This window comes from Nelumbo lutea, chromosome 1, assembly GCF_056320005.1.
Source record: "Nelumbo lutea isolate HS-2025 chromosome 1, American lotus-T2T, whole genome shotgun sequence".
Classification (NCBI taxonomy): domain Eukaryota; kingdom Viridiplantae; phylum Streptophyta; class Magnoliopsida; order Proteales; family Nelumbonaceae; genus Nelumbo; species Nelumbo lutea.
The window spans coordinates 83,547,846-83,560,274 of record NC_142684.1 but is presented as its reverse complement, the minus strand read 5'-3'; the positions used below and the strand labels follow the sequence as shown (position 1 = coordinate 83,560,274).

The 12,429-nt window shown below is 38.7% G+C and overlaps 1 pseudogene across 1 annotated transcript; it reads right to left on the bottom strand.

Annotated features, from left to right (window-relative positions):
• Nucleotides 1-385: 385 nt before the first annotated feature.
• LOC148875776 (stress-response A/B barrel domain-containing protein UP3 pseudogene) lies at nt 386-2,093 on the bottom strand (annotated as a pseudogene). The gene is made up of 2 exons (XR_016105339.1): nt 2,040-2,093; nt 386-1,715 (listed from the first exon to the last, which is right to left on the bottom strand). The product of XR_016105339.1 is annotated as a stress-response A/B barrel domain-containing protein UP3 pseudogene (transcript).
• Between the last annotated feature and the right edge of the window lie 10,336 nt (nt 2,094-12,429).

The window sequence follows — 12,429 nt, the reverse complement described above, 5'->3', positions numbered from 1 at the left end:
TATCCAATTATAAGTGTTAATTGTTAATTAAATAAAATTAAAAAAATAAAAAATATTAGGGGAAAATGGAAAGTGAAAATAAAGCTTTTTGACGAAACATTGTGACCATCCTCATTTTCATAAATGGTATGGAAATAGAGACAATTGGGCCTCCCTAGGGAATAGAATTCTCATTCTTAAGGAATAAAGAACTCAAGACAAAAAAAAACCCAAACCCTAATATTAATGAAATAATAAAATATTATAAAATTAATAATAAGATAAAAAATAATACTAAAGTAATAGTAATGTTATTAATAATTAAATAATAATATATTAATTTTAAAATAATAAAAAAAATAATAGAATATTAAAAAATAATAAACTATTAATATATAAAATAATAAAAAGTACTAATAAAATAATAATAATAAATTAATAATAATAATAATAATAATAAGGGTAAATCTCTTAAACTACTCATACTGTTCACGAAATTGACACGCGGTACCCTTACTCTGTCTTGTGGTACTATTAAGTTTTCTACAATTGAATAGCTCTACCCCTACGGCTAATATTCATTAATGTTCAGTTGAAATTCATTCACACTCGATACCATGTGATGAATAAATTTTCTTCAAAACCCAATCTTTCTTATCTACCATCCCTCTCCCCGGTGACAGCTACAGCGAACCACTCTGCAATTGTTCCCTTATTGTTCACCGCCACTGAAGTTACAGCGGTGGCGGTGAAATCCATCGGAATTTGAATCAGATTTCAATCATTGTTTGGGAAAGAGATGGAAGGTGCCAAGAGCAGCGAGCAGCGTGAGGCTTTGCCACGGTACTCACCCATACGAGAAGCTGACGCTGATGCCCAAGAGCCGTCTCCGACCATCAATGTGGTTGCTGTCTGCAAGGGCGCAGTTAAGTCTCTTGTGGTCTCCAACAACCAACTATTCAGCGCAGCACCCACCAGGACTGCAAGATCTGTATGGAGAATTTATAACGATGAGACCCACCAAGGCAAGTACAGGTACAGGCGGGTTGAATCCAGTGAATCCCCAACCTTCTCCTTGTGCACTTTCGCCGCCGCATCGTTCGAATCCAGAGCATCCAATTCACTTGATCCAGGAAAAATAGAAAGCGAAGCAATGAAAACCCCTTTGCCCTCGCAGGGGAGAAATTCTCGCCGAAACTAAACTGGTCAACCGAACCAACATAGTCCTTAACAGCTCCAACAGCTCCCAAAACCTATCCCTTCACTCCGTCTCCCAAGCCCTATCCCTCAACTTTAGAAAAGTCACCCGCATGGCAGCGCCAGGCGAGGGAACAATCGGGCCATCGAGATCATCGGCCACCCAATCAATGGCCATGACGTCTTTGCATATGGGCAAAACGGAGTCTTTCACGATGCTCAAATGCTTGGGATGCGCAGAATAGCCGGTGAGATCCTCCTTGGTTCTGTACGCTGTACCTACTGTGCAACATATGGGTAAAGTTAAGGGCCGAAGATCGGTTTCTATAGATGGGTCCGGCGGACAGGTGAAGAACCTGGTCGAGAGAGGTGAGGGCGTTCAAACCACCGATCATGGCGTTGATCTTGGAAGCCTTGGTGTCGTCCTTGACTTTGAAGAGAATTATGTGTTCAATGGTCATTTTGGCAGGGAGAATTGAAGACGAACAATAGATGGTTTTGAAAGGAAAAGAGGGAAGGGGCTTGGGCTTGAAGAACAACTAGGAGGGAGTAGTGGAGGAGAGTGACCGTTCTCGCACCACAAAGCATCTCTCTTTACCTTAGTGCTGCCAACTACCAAGTCCGAACGCCACAACTCAACTCAGTGACTCACAACTCACAGGAGCGAGGTTAGGTTCCGCTCCTGATGGTGATGGCGAATTTGGCGATTGCTGGATTACTGTAAAATGGATAAGTACAGATCTTGCAGTCTTGGTGGGCGCTGAATAGTTGGTCGTTGCAGGATTGGTTTTTCTCACTTTACTCTCAACGAGTTGCAACCAGAGTTCATCCTCTCAGAACCACTTCTGAGGTCTCCATTGAACCAGTTCTCCTGAAACACCGCAGTCTCTGGGCAAACCAGCAATGGCTGCCGTCATTTTTTGCTACGCCAATTGTAGTTCTCTCTTAAGAAGAGGGGATGTAATTTGAGGAATAGTGGAGGGCAAATTTAACACTTTGTTTCTTTCCATGAGCACTTTAATGGCAATGACAATTGTCAAAAAATTTAAGGGTACCTCTAGACAATAGCTAAACAGTAAGGATACCACGTGTCAATTTCGTGAACAGAAGGGGTAGTTTAAGAGATTTACCCTAATAATAATTATATATTCTTAAAGTATTAATAAATAAACTAATACAAAGTTCAAAATTTTTAGTTGATTTTGATTCCAATTTCAAATGAACCAAACAACAAATGGAATCTGATTCTGATTCTCGATTGAACCAAATAGGCATTAGGAATAGGTGATTTTGATTCTTGAGAATTCTGATTCCTGTCCTGTCTATGAACCGAACAAACCATAAAATATTAATAAATTAAATAATATAAATAGGTTGAGGTAATTCAAAATCCACTGAACTTTCACTTAAAAATAAAAATTAGTAATAAAACATATTAAGAATTAAATTAGCTTTATCTTATAATCTATTTAAAACTAAAATACTTAAGTAGCCAATCAATTTTAAGTCTTTATATTAAGACTTTCATCTCTCCTTATTAACTCAACATTAACTCTTTCTTCTCTTACCAATAACTCTTTTGATTATCTCTCCTCATTAACCATTCCTTCAACTTTCTCTCTTCCAATAACTCACTCTACTAATTCTCTCTCCCCTCAATTACCCATTTTTATTTTTCTTTTTTAATTTTGTTCTCTCTCATCACCTCATTAATCTAATAAACAAGAAGCAATTTACTTAGGGGTGATCATTTCAATTTGGCCTAGGCCTGAGTACACATCAAGCCACAAATTTCAAGGCAAACATGAGCCTAGCCCAGTCCATAAACAAATAATAGTTTTAAAATCAATTAACAAAAATATCAGAAATAGTTAAATCACCTAGAGAGAGAGAATTCTAAGACATAGATCCCACCCTTCCATCATTAACCTATTTTAGCATATTTCTATGGACATCTACTATTATTAGGCTATTGTGTTTCAAAGATAGAAATTTTACTCTCATATGAATTCCATTTATTTATTTCATATTTAAATTCTATTTAATTGGTTGATATTCATAAATTATAATTTTGAAACTTAATAACTAACATTAATAAAAATATTAAATTTTAGCAAGTTTTTATCTAACAACTATTAAACATTAAGAAATTAATAAAATTAGTAGTTCATGAATTAAAAATTAAAATTCAATTGATTTTTGTTTGAATGGAGGGTCATTCTTATCCCCTTTGGCAATTGAGGTTGGGAACATGGATTAGTTTCAAAGTTGGGGTCAAGGACAAAGAGTATGGTCCTTACCCTGAACTTGCCCCATTGTCATTCCTATAGACCTACAAATTTCCAGACTCAATCAACTATTTTCTTCTAAGATATGTACTTTATCTTAGATATGCAACAAGTTCACACATAATGTGAGTAATAGGGTTATAAATAGATCATATTCATATTGGATTCAATTGCATTCGCATCTACATTCAATTATAAAAACTTTAGATTAGCATCTGCATTTGATTATCATGTCAGATTTTGCATCAGATTTGGATTTAATCTACAACCACCTTATTGTGTTTAAAATGACAAAAAAATTAAAAAGTAAAAAAACTAATATTTTTATAGTATTTATGAATAATAAATGTATATAAATATAAAATATTAAATTTCTCGATTATAAACTTTATATAATTATACAAAAAAAAATCTATATGTACACATAATTATACTACATGTTTACATAATTACACTACATGTATACATAAAATAATAATTTGTTATTGGACTCAAATTTTAGTTGAACTGGATGGAGCTAAATTCATATCCAGTTCAATTATTAATCGGGAAAGTTCTAACATTCAAATATAGGATAATTAATCAGATTTGGAGTCGAAATGGGTATTGGACTTTGGAAGTCCATTGACAACCCTTACAGGTAAGGCCCAAGCTAAGTAACCCCTAAGCTTACTTGAAAATTATATATATGTACATTTAGAAAAAAAATTTTATATTAATATATTGATAAAAACCATTATATATCTTTTATAATATATTAAAATTAAATAAAAATGTTAATTTGTAAAAAAATCATAGTTTTATAATTAACACAAGTAAATCAATCCTAGTCCTAGGCCTAGACAAATATTATTGCGCTAGAGGTGTCGGCCGAGCTAGACTGGGCAACTGTAAAAATTGTTAATACGTTTGGGGTGTGAGAATAAATTTCATATAAAAATAATTAAAAACACGAAAATAATTCATGCATTTCTTGTGCTCGGTTTGGTTTTATCTAATTACGAATGTCACATTGCATTTAAGGGTGAAACTTGGAGATTGGATCAGGTTGAGGATCATCCAAAGCCCAACTTGAAGTCTTAAACCTAGAGTTCAAACTTAGATTAATTTAATTAGGTCATTTTACATAAAAAAATGACAAACTTTGGTATATTAGCAAACTCAAAATAGTAAGCCGGGGAAAACTTTATTTTTTATCAGCCAAATTACCCTTGGTTATAAACCCACCAATGATCATTTTTATTTGTCTCTTTCTCATTCTTGTTCCCTCACTCTCCCTCTTTTGGTTATAAAAACTGTTCCATTACGAGATTAGAACACTGCACAAATGATGTTGAATCCATGAATAAATGAATGGGATTTTTTTTTTCAATTTTGTTCTCAGTTTTCACTGCCTTCCAAATTCCTAATTTCAAAAAAACACTAGCGGAGGGTGTTAGACAGTTTTGTATGCCCTTAGCTTCAATCAATATGATGTATTTTATGAGTATATTGTAAATGAATAAAAGTGCATATTTTATTCATGTTCCCTTGGTATGTTTCTGTGTAATACCCTTAAATTAAACATTTAATGAGACTCATGTTAGTTTAGAATGTTCACAGCCAGTGGGTCGTTCTGGGGAGACCTATCCTGACAAGGCTGACACTGTGGTGCCACCAAGTTGGTTGGGGTGGCATGTCTCAGTTGCTAGGGTGAGACTCTAGGCACATACAGTGTAGGATTAATTGAATCTTTGAACTTGACTAGATTTCCAGTATTGCCCTAGACCTTGGAGATTGATGGGCAAAACTAGAAAGTTACACCCGACCCCTAGACTCGATTATGATACTGCACTAGGTGTTGGATTGGGCTGTCTTTGATATACCAATCAGTGAGATCCTTAGCAGGGGTCAAAAACCAGGGTATGTTGGGACAGTCCGAGAATTCATCTGAGTGGGTGATCATAGTGACAGGATCGGCCCCTTTGTCGGACAAAGGTAATGATCGGGGATGCACTTTCTCTATCGAAAACCAAGACTACCGGCAACCGATTTCAATTGTCGAGATTTGTTTTTGTAAAATATATTTTATATGAGATATAAAAGTATATATATTATGGTTTCAAAATGATTTGCAAAAGGTTTTAATCCCGGGATCCATTTAAGCAAAGAGTGCAACACTGTTCCTTGCAGCCGAGGGAGAGGTCCTCTCTTGTCGGGTAAAGTATAATCATTATGAGCTGAGAGGTTAAGTGTAAGACCATTGAGGATAATACCTGATGGGCTAATCCTGCATCTGCACGTAGTCCCTGGGTGTTACAAGGTGGCTTGGCCCAAGGACCACTTAGGGTAAGTGTTGGGCCCATAGAGCCCATGAGATGGGTTTCAAGGGGTGCACTGTCCATAATAGTGTATTCGGCCAGGCCTTGTAACAAAGGCTGGGCCGAACCCATGTGGCTGATGTGTAGATCAATGTTTGGGTCCCACGCCATACAAGGAAGCCCAACTAGGCAGCAATTTGGAAGGCTAAGTGAATACATAACCTTAAATAGGCCTTAAGCCCATTTCGAACTGGGCTAATTTGATTAGTCACTTAAAGGGGCGAATTCTGAGATGGATCAACTGATAGGATTGGGCCCATACCCTATCCACTTTGAGAGTCCAAGATCTAAATATGATTTAGATCTAGAAGCCTCCTAATTAGATTAGGAGATGGCTGATCTGATCTGTAGATAAAATAAGGGTTATCCCTTATCACTTAAAGGGACTTCTAATCCAAATATGATTTGGATTAGCAACTCCTAATGGGATTAGGAGCTGATCCCTTTAAGATTATAAAAGGAGGAGGGGGCGGCAGCCTTTTGACATGCAACACACAACTCCTGTCTTCAGAGCTGAAATTACAAGAAGAGAGAATTTTGTACCCTGCAAATACTCTCTTGCTGCCTCCTTCCTACAGCCACACCTCCAGCAGTTCGATCTCCAGTTCTTGGGAGAGATCAAGATCTGATCTTGATATCAATCTTTTGCACTCACAAGCCATCCAGTTGATTCTTGCGAAGGGTCAAGTTCTTTTGGAAGAACACTGCTGACTCTGCTCTACTCTCAACTGCGCCATCTTCAGTGGGAGCAGATTTTGGATCCTTCCTTGGGCGTGAACACCTCCGTTGGGAGATACTGTTTCTCCGTATCATGTATAATCCCTCCCTACTCCTTTTGGTTCAGATCTGGTTCAGTTTATGGTTCAAGAATGATTTTTGAAAATATGATTTTCTAAATAGGGAATGCATTTCCCAGTTGAAAGGAGAGAAAAATTTTTGAAATCCGCCCCCTTATTCCACAATCTTTGGGCGTTCATGTGATGGATATCATATCCCTTCAGTGGTATCAGAGCCATGGTTCAAATCTTGAACCGTTTTGTTTTAGATCTGAATTTGCGCAAATGGGTAGAAGGCGTTCTACCCGATTTGCGCAGATATGGGTTTTGGGAAATTTGTTCCCAAAATTGATGGGCAAATAATCTGAAGTTAATTTTATATAAATCTGATTATTGTTTAGAATATTTCTTTATGATTTTCTTGATTTATGGGTTGTTCGTACAAGAAGAGATCGAATTCTTGGTTTGTGTAGGAAAAATTGCAAGATTTGCAGTTTCTTGATTTATTTATTACATTTGGTCTGTAAATAATTTTTTTTATTTTTAGACTCAATGTATAGGTATTCGATCTGATGTAATCATTAATAGAAATAGGATTTCTATTTATTTTTGGATCGAAGATGGCGGCGCAGAAAGGAGATTTCTTAGAGAAGAAGATTTCACAGATGGGAGAACTACAATCTCCGATTTGCAGTTTATGAAACTGCAGACTATGATCTGACATCTATTTTCCAGGATGGATTGTGCGAACATCCATGATTGATTGATTCTTGTTTTTCTTTTATCATTTCTTTAATTTTAGATTATTTTCTTGAATTAAAATTTAATTAAAGATCAAACCATAGACCCATTCGAACCAAGATTTGTTCAAACTGTTTGGACCAAATCTATGGTTTAATCAAGGCTAAAAGTCAGCCCTAATTTTCCCACTAATGGGCTTGTGGATTGATATTTAATTAAATGGTTAATTCGGCCCAACCTGTAAAGGCCCAGTTTTAAATAGTTAAAACTGCCAAAGGGAAAGCTCATATGATGAGTGGATATGATCCTTCATAGAAAGGTGGTGGGGTTATGCAGCTGAAATAGTTGGCTCCATGCACCCTGTGTGATTTCCCACATTTCCAAAGACAACCCGTAATCTCCGTCACTGAGAAAGGAGGGAAATCTCAGAGATGAATAAATAGAAATGGAAATGAGATTAAAATCCATATCTATGTAATGAACATGAACCAAATTAGGTTGTGGACTAATGTTTGCTCTTTTATCAGAAAATGGCAAACGGATCATTTGCAAAGCTTCTTGACGACAACAAGCTTAAGGGCCCAAACTATGCCGACTAGTACAGGAACCTTATGTTGGTCTTAACCTCTGAAAAGTTTGATAAGGTAGCCAAGAATCCTGCCCCGGATCGTCCGGGAGATAGGGCTTCTGAGGCCTGTAGAAGAGAATACCAAGAATGGGAGGAGAAAAACTCCCTTGCCCGCTACTATATCATTGCCTCCTCGAACAATCCAATTCAGAGGCAGTTCGATCAGATCAAACTTGCCAAGGACGTATTGGATAGTCTCAAGACAATGTACCAAGAGCAGAATCGTTCTACTCGGCAGAAGGTCTTGAAACAGTTCATGACTGTGTAGATGTCCAAGAGCCAACAAGTTCATGACCATTGTCTCCGGATGATGAGTTATATCAATGAACTGGAGGCTCTTGGATCCGGGCTAGATCTAGTAACACAGATCGATGCTATTCTCAACTCTTTGCCTCCATCCTTTAATCCATTCATCATGAACTACAACATGAACAAGCTGAACGTCAGCTTGCAGGAACTCAACAATATGTTGCAGAGGGCCGAAGAATTGATTAAAAATGATGACCCCATTGCCATGCTTGTTGAAACTGAAAAATCAGGCAAGAAAAAGAAGGCAAAGAGAAAGCCCTAGAAGAAGGCTGCCAAGCCCAAGAAGCAGAAGAAAGACAAAGCATTGGATGTCTGTCACTTCTGCAAAAAGACCGGCCACTGAAAAAGGAACTGTCCTGCCTACCTGGAATCCAAGAAAGGTAATCTCGAAACTTGTGTTATAGAAACCAATCTATTGGTAGCTTCTACGTCCTGGTGTATTGACTCTGGGGCTTCAACTCATGCGTGTAACTCACTGCAGGGGTTCAAGGTAAGCAGAAGGCTGAGTAAAGGAGAAGTCACACTCTACTTGGGGACTACTACAACTGTTGCAGTCGCGGCCATAGGAATCGTGGAGTTGCTTTTTAGATAAGGAACAATTGTACTGAAAGATTGTCTTTATGTACAAAATTTAAGGAGGAAATTGATTTCTGTCTCAAAATTGTGTGCAGATGGTTACTCTGTCTTCTTTAGTAATACAATTACTATTTCTGTCTCAAAACCGTGTCTGTGGCATTACTGACATGGCCACATCGGTGTTGACCGAATCACACGGTTGGTAAAGGATGGTCCTTTGGATTTTCTAACTGTAGAAGATCTTCCCACCTGTGAGCCTTGCCTACAAAGCAAAATGACGAAACGGCCATTTAACGGTAAGCCTGAAAGATGTACAGGCACACTTGACCTAATACATACTGATGTATGTGGTCCCCTGAGTGTTAGGACACGAAATCAACACGTTTATTTCATCACCTTCATAGATGATTATTCATGATATGGTTATGTGTACCTAATGAGACACAAGTCTGAATCCTTTAAAAAGTTCAAAGAGTTTAGACAAGAGGTCGAGAAACAGTTAGGGAGAGAAATTAAAGCCCTTCGATCAGATCGAGGTGGCGAGTATCTCTCTGACGAATTCAGGGACTACTTAAAGGACAATGGGATAGTATCACAGTTAGCTCCTCCTGCTACACCACAACTTAACGGTGTTTCAGAGAGGAGGAATAGGACCTTATTGGATATGGTCCGGTCACTTTTCATACACTCAGAGTTACCCACATCCTTTTGGGGTTACGCATTAGAGACTACAATTTACGTGCTGAATCGGGTTCCAACCAAATCGGTTATGAACACTCCATATGAACTCTGGATCGCAAATAAACAGTGTCAGACACTTGAAGATTTGGGGTTGTCCAGCACACGTTAAAAGAACGAGTGTAGACAAGTTGGAATCCAAGACCAGTCGTTGACTATTTGTAGGCTACCCAAAAGGCTCTATAGGTTACCTATTCTATGACCCAAGTGAGCAGAAAGTGTTCTGCAGTCAAAACGCACAATTCTTGGAAACCGATTACATCCTGGACACCCATCGTCAGGAAGTTGTTCTTGATGAGGAGAGCTCAGGAGCAGTGGGAGATGTCCCACAAGTTCCAGGTAGTGACCAACCTAGAAGATCCACTTGGGTATCCAGGCCACCAGTCCGTTATTGTTATGACCAGGATAGTTACCTGGTGGAAACCTTGACTAGTGAGGAGGATCTTGTGACTTACGCGGAAGCTATGCTGGACATAGATTCCCAGAAGTGGGTGGAGGCCATGAGAGTAGAGATGGACTCAATGGAGACCAATGGAGTCTGGACTCTAGTAGATCCACCCTCCGAGGTAAAAGCAATCGGTAAATAGATTTACAAGAGGAAGAAGGCCCCCGATGGTAGGATTGAGACCTTCAAAGCTCGTTTGGTGGTGAAAGGGTACACTCAGAAAGAGGGCATCGATTATTAGGAAACCTTTTCGCCTGTGGCCATGCTTAAATCCATTAGGATCCTACTAGCTGTAGTAGCATACCATGATTATGAGATTTGGTAGATGGATGTCAAAATTGTATTCCTGAATGGAGATCTTACTGAAGATATCTATATGCAGCAGCCACAAGGCTTTATTGCTGCAAGTCAGGAAAACATGGTATGTAAACTTAATAGATCCATTTATGGACTTAAGCAAGCTTTTACAAATTGGAACATCCGTTTTGACTCTGCTGTCAAATTGTTTGACTTCGAGCAGAATCCGGATGAACCCTGTGTCTATAGAAAGTACAGTGGAGATAATGTTACCTTCTTGGCTCTGTATGTAGATGACATTCTACTCATTGGAAATGATGTAGGAATGTTGACTACGGTGAAAGTATGGCTTTCACAGCAATTCTCCATGAAAGATCTTGGAGAAGCCTCCTATATACTAGGTCTTCAACTCTATAGAGATAGATCGAAGCGGATAATAGGATTATCCCAACCTGCTTACATTGACAAGATAGTCAAAAGATACAGCATGGAGAACTCCAAGAAAGGAAATGTATACTAGGTCTTCGACTCTATAGAGATAGATCGAAGCGGATAATAGGATTATCCCAATCTGCTTACATTAACAAGATAGTCAAAAGATACAGCATGCAGAACTCCAAGAAAGGAAATGTTCCTTTCAGGCACGGAGTCACTCTCTCCAAGAAGATGTCTTCCAAGACTTCTAAGGAGATTGATGGCATGAAAGACGTTCCCTATGCCTCTGCCGTAGGAAGCATCATGTATGCCATGCTGTGCACTCGTCCTGACATTGCTCAGGCAGTGAGTGTAGTAAGCAGATTTCAAACCAAACCAGGGTAGGAGCACTGGACTGCTGTGAAAAACATACTTAAGTACCTTCGAAGGACAAAAGAGTTTTATCTAGTATTCGATGGTAGTTCACTATAGATCCAAGGGTATACAGATGTCGACTTCCAATCGGATCCAGATGATAGAAATTCTACATCTGGATATGTTTTCATAGGATCGTATACTGTTTGCTGGAAAAGCAGCAAATAGGGGTTCACTGCAGACTCCACAATCGAGGCCGAGTACATTGCCGCAAGTGAGGTTGCCAAAGAAGCCATGTGGATGAAGAAGTTCGTTCACGAGTTGGGAGTAGTTCCATCTAGCACATCACCCATCCCATTGTTGTCACACAACAATGGAGCCATTGCTCAGGCTAAGGAGCCACGAGCCCACTCGAAGTCGAAGCACATCGAGAGGAAGTACCATGTATTACGGGAGATTATTGGTAGAGAGGACGTCCTGATTTAGAAGGTAGCGTCAGCGGAAAATGTAGCAGACCCATTGACGAAGCCACTATCATAGAAAGTGTTTGAAAAACACATGGAAAGCATGGGACTCTGGCTAGTACCTAATTGGACCTAAGTGCGAGTGGGAGTTGTTAGACTGTTTTGTATGCCCTTAGCTTATCAATACGATGTACTTTATGAGTTTATTGTAAATGAATAAAAGTGCATATTTGTTTCATGTTCCCTTGGTATGTTTCTGTGTAATACCCTTAAATTGGACACTTAATGAGACTCGTGTTAGTTTAGAATGTTCACAGCCAGTGGGTCGGACTGGGGAGACCTATCCTGACAAGGCTAACACTGTGGTGCTACCAAGTCGGTTGGGGTGGCATGTCTCAGCTGCCAGGGTGAGACCCTAGGCACATACAGTGTAGGATTAATTGAATCTTTGAACTGGACCAGATTTTCAGTATTGCCCTGGACCTTGGAGATTGATGGGCAAAACTGGAAAGTTACACCCGACCCCTAGACTCGATTATGATACTGCACTAGGTGTTGGATTGGGCTATCTTTGATATACCAATCAGTGAGATCCTTAGCGGGGGTCAAAACCCTGGGTATGTTGGGATAGTTTGAGAATTCATCTGAGTGGGTGATCATAGTGACAGGATTGGCCCCTTTGTCGGACAAAGGTAAAGATCGGGGATGCACTCTCTGTTGGAAACCAAGACTACCGGCAACCGATTTCAATTGTTGAGATTTGTTTTTACAAAATATATTTTATATGAGATATAAAATTATATATATTATGATTTCAAAATGATTTGCAAAAGGTTTTAATT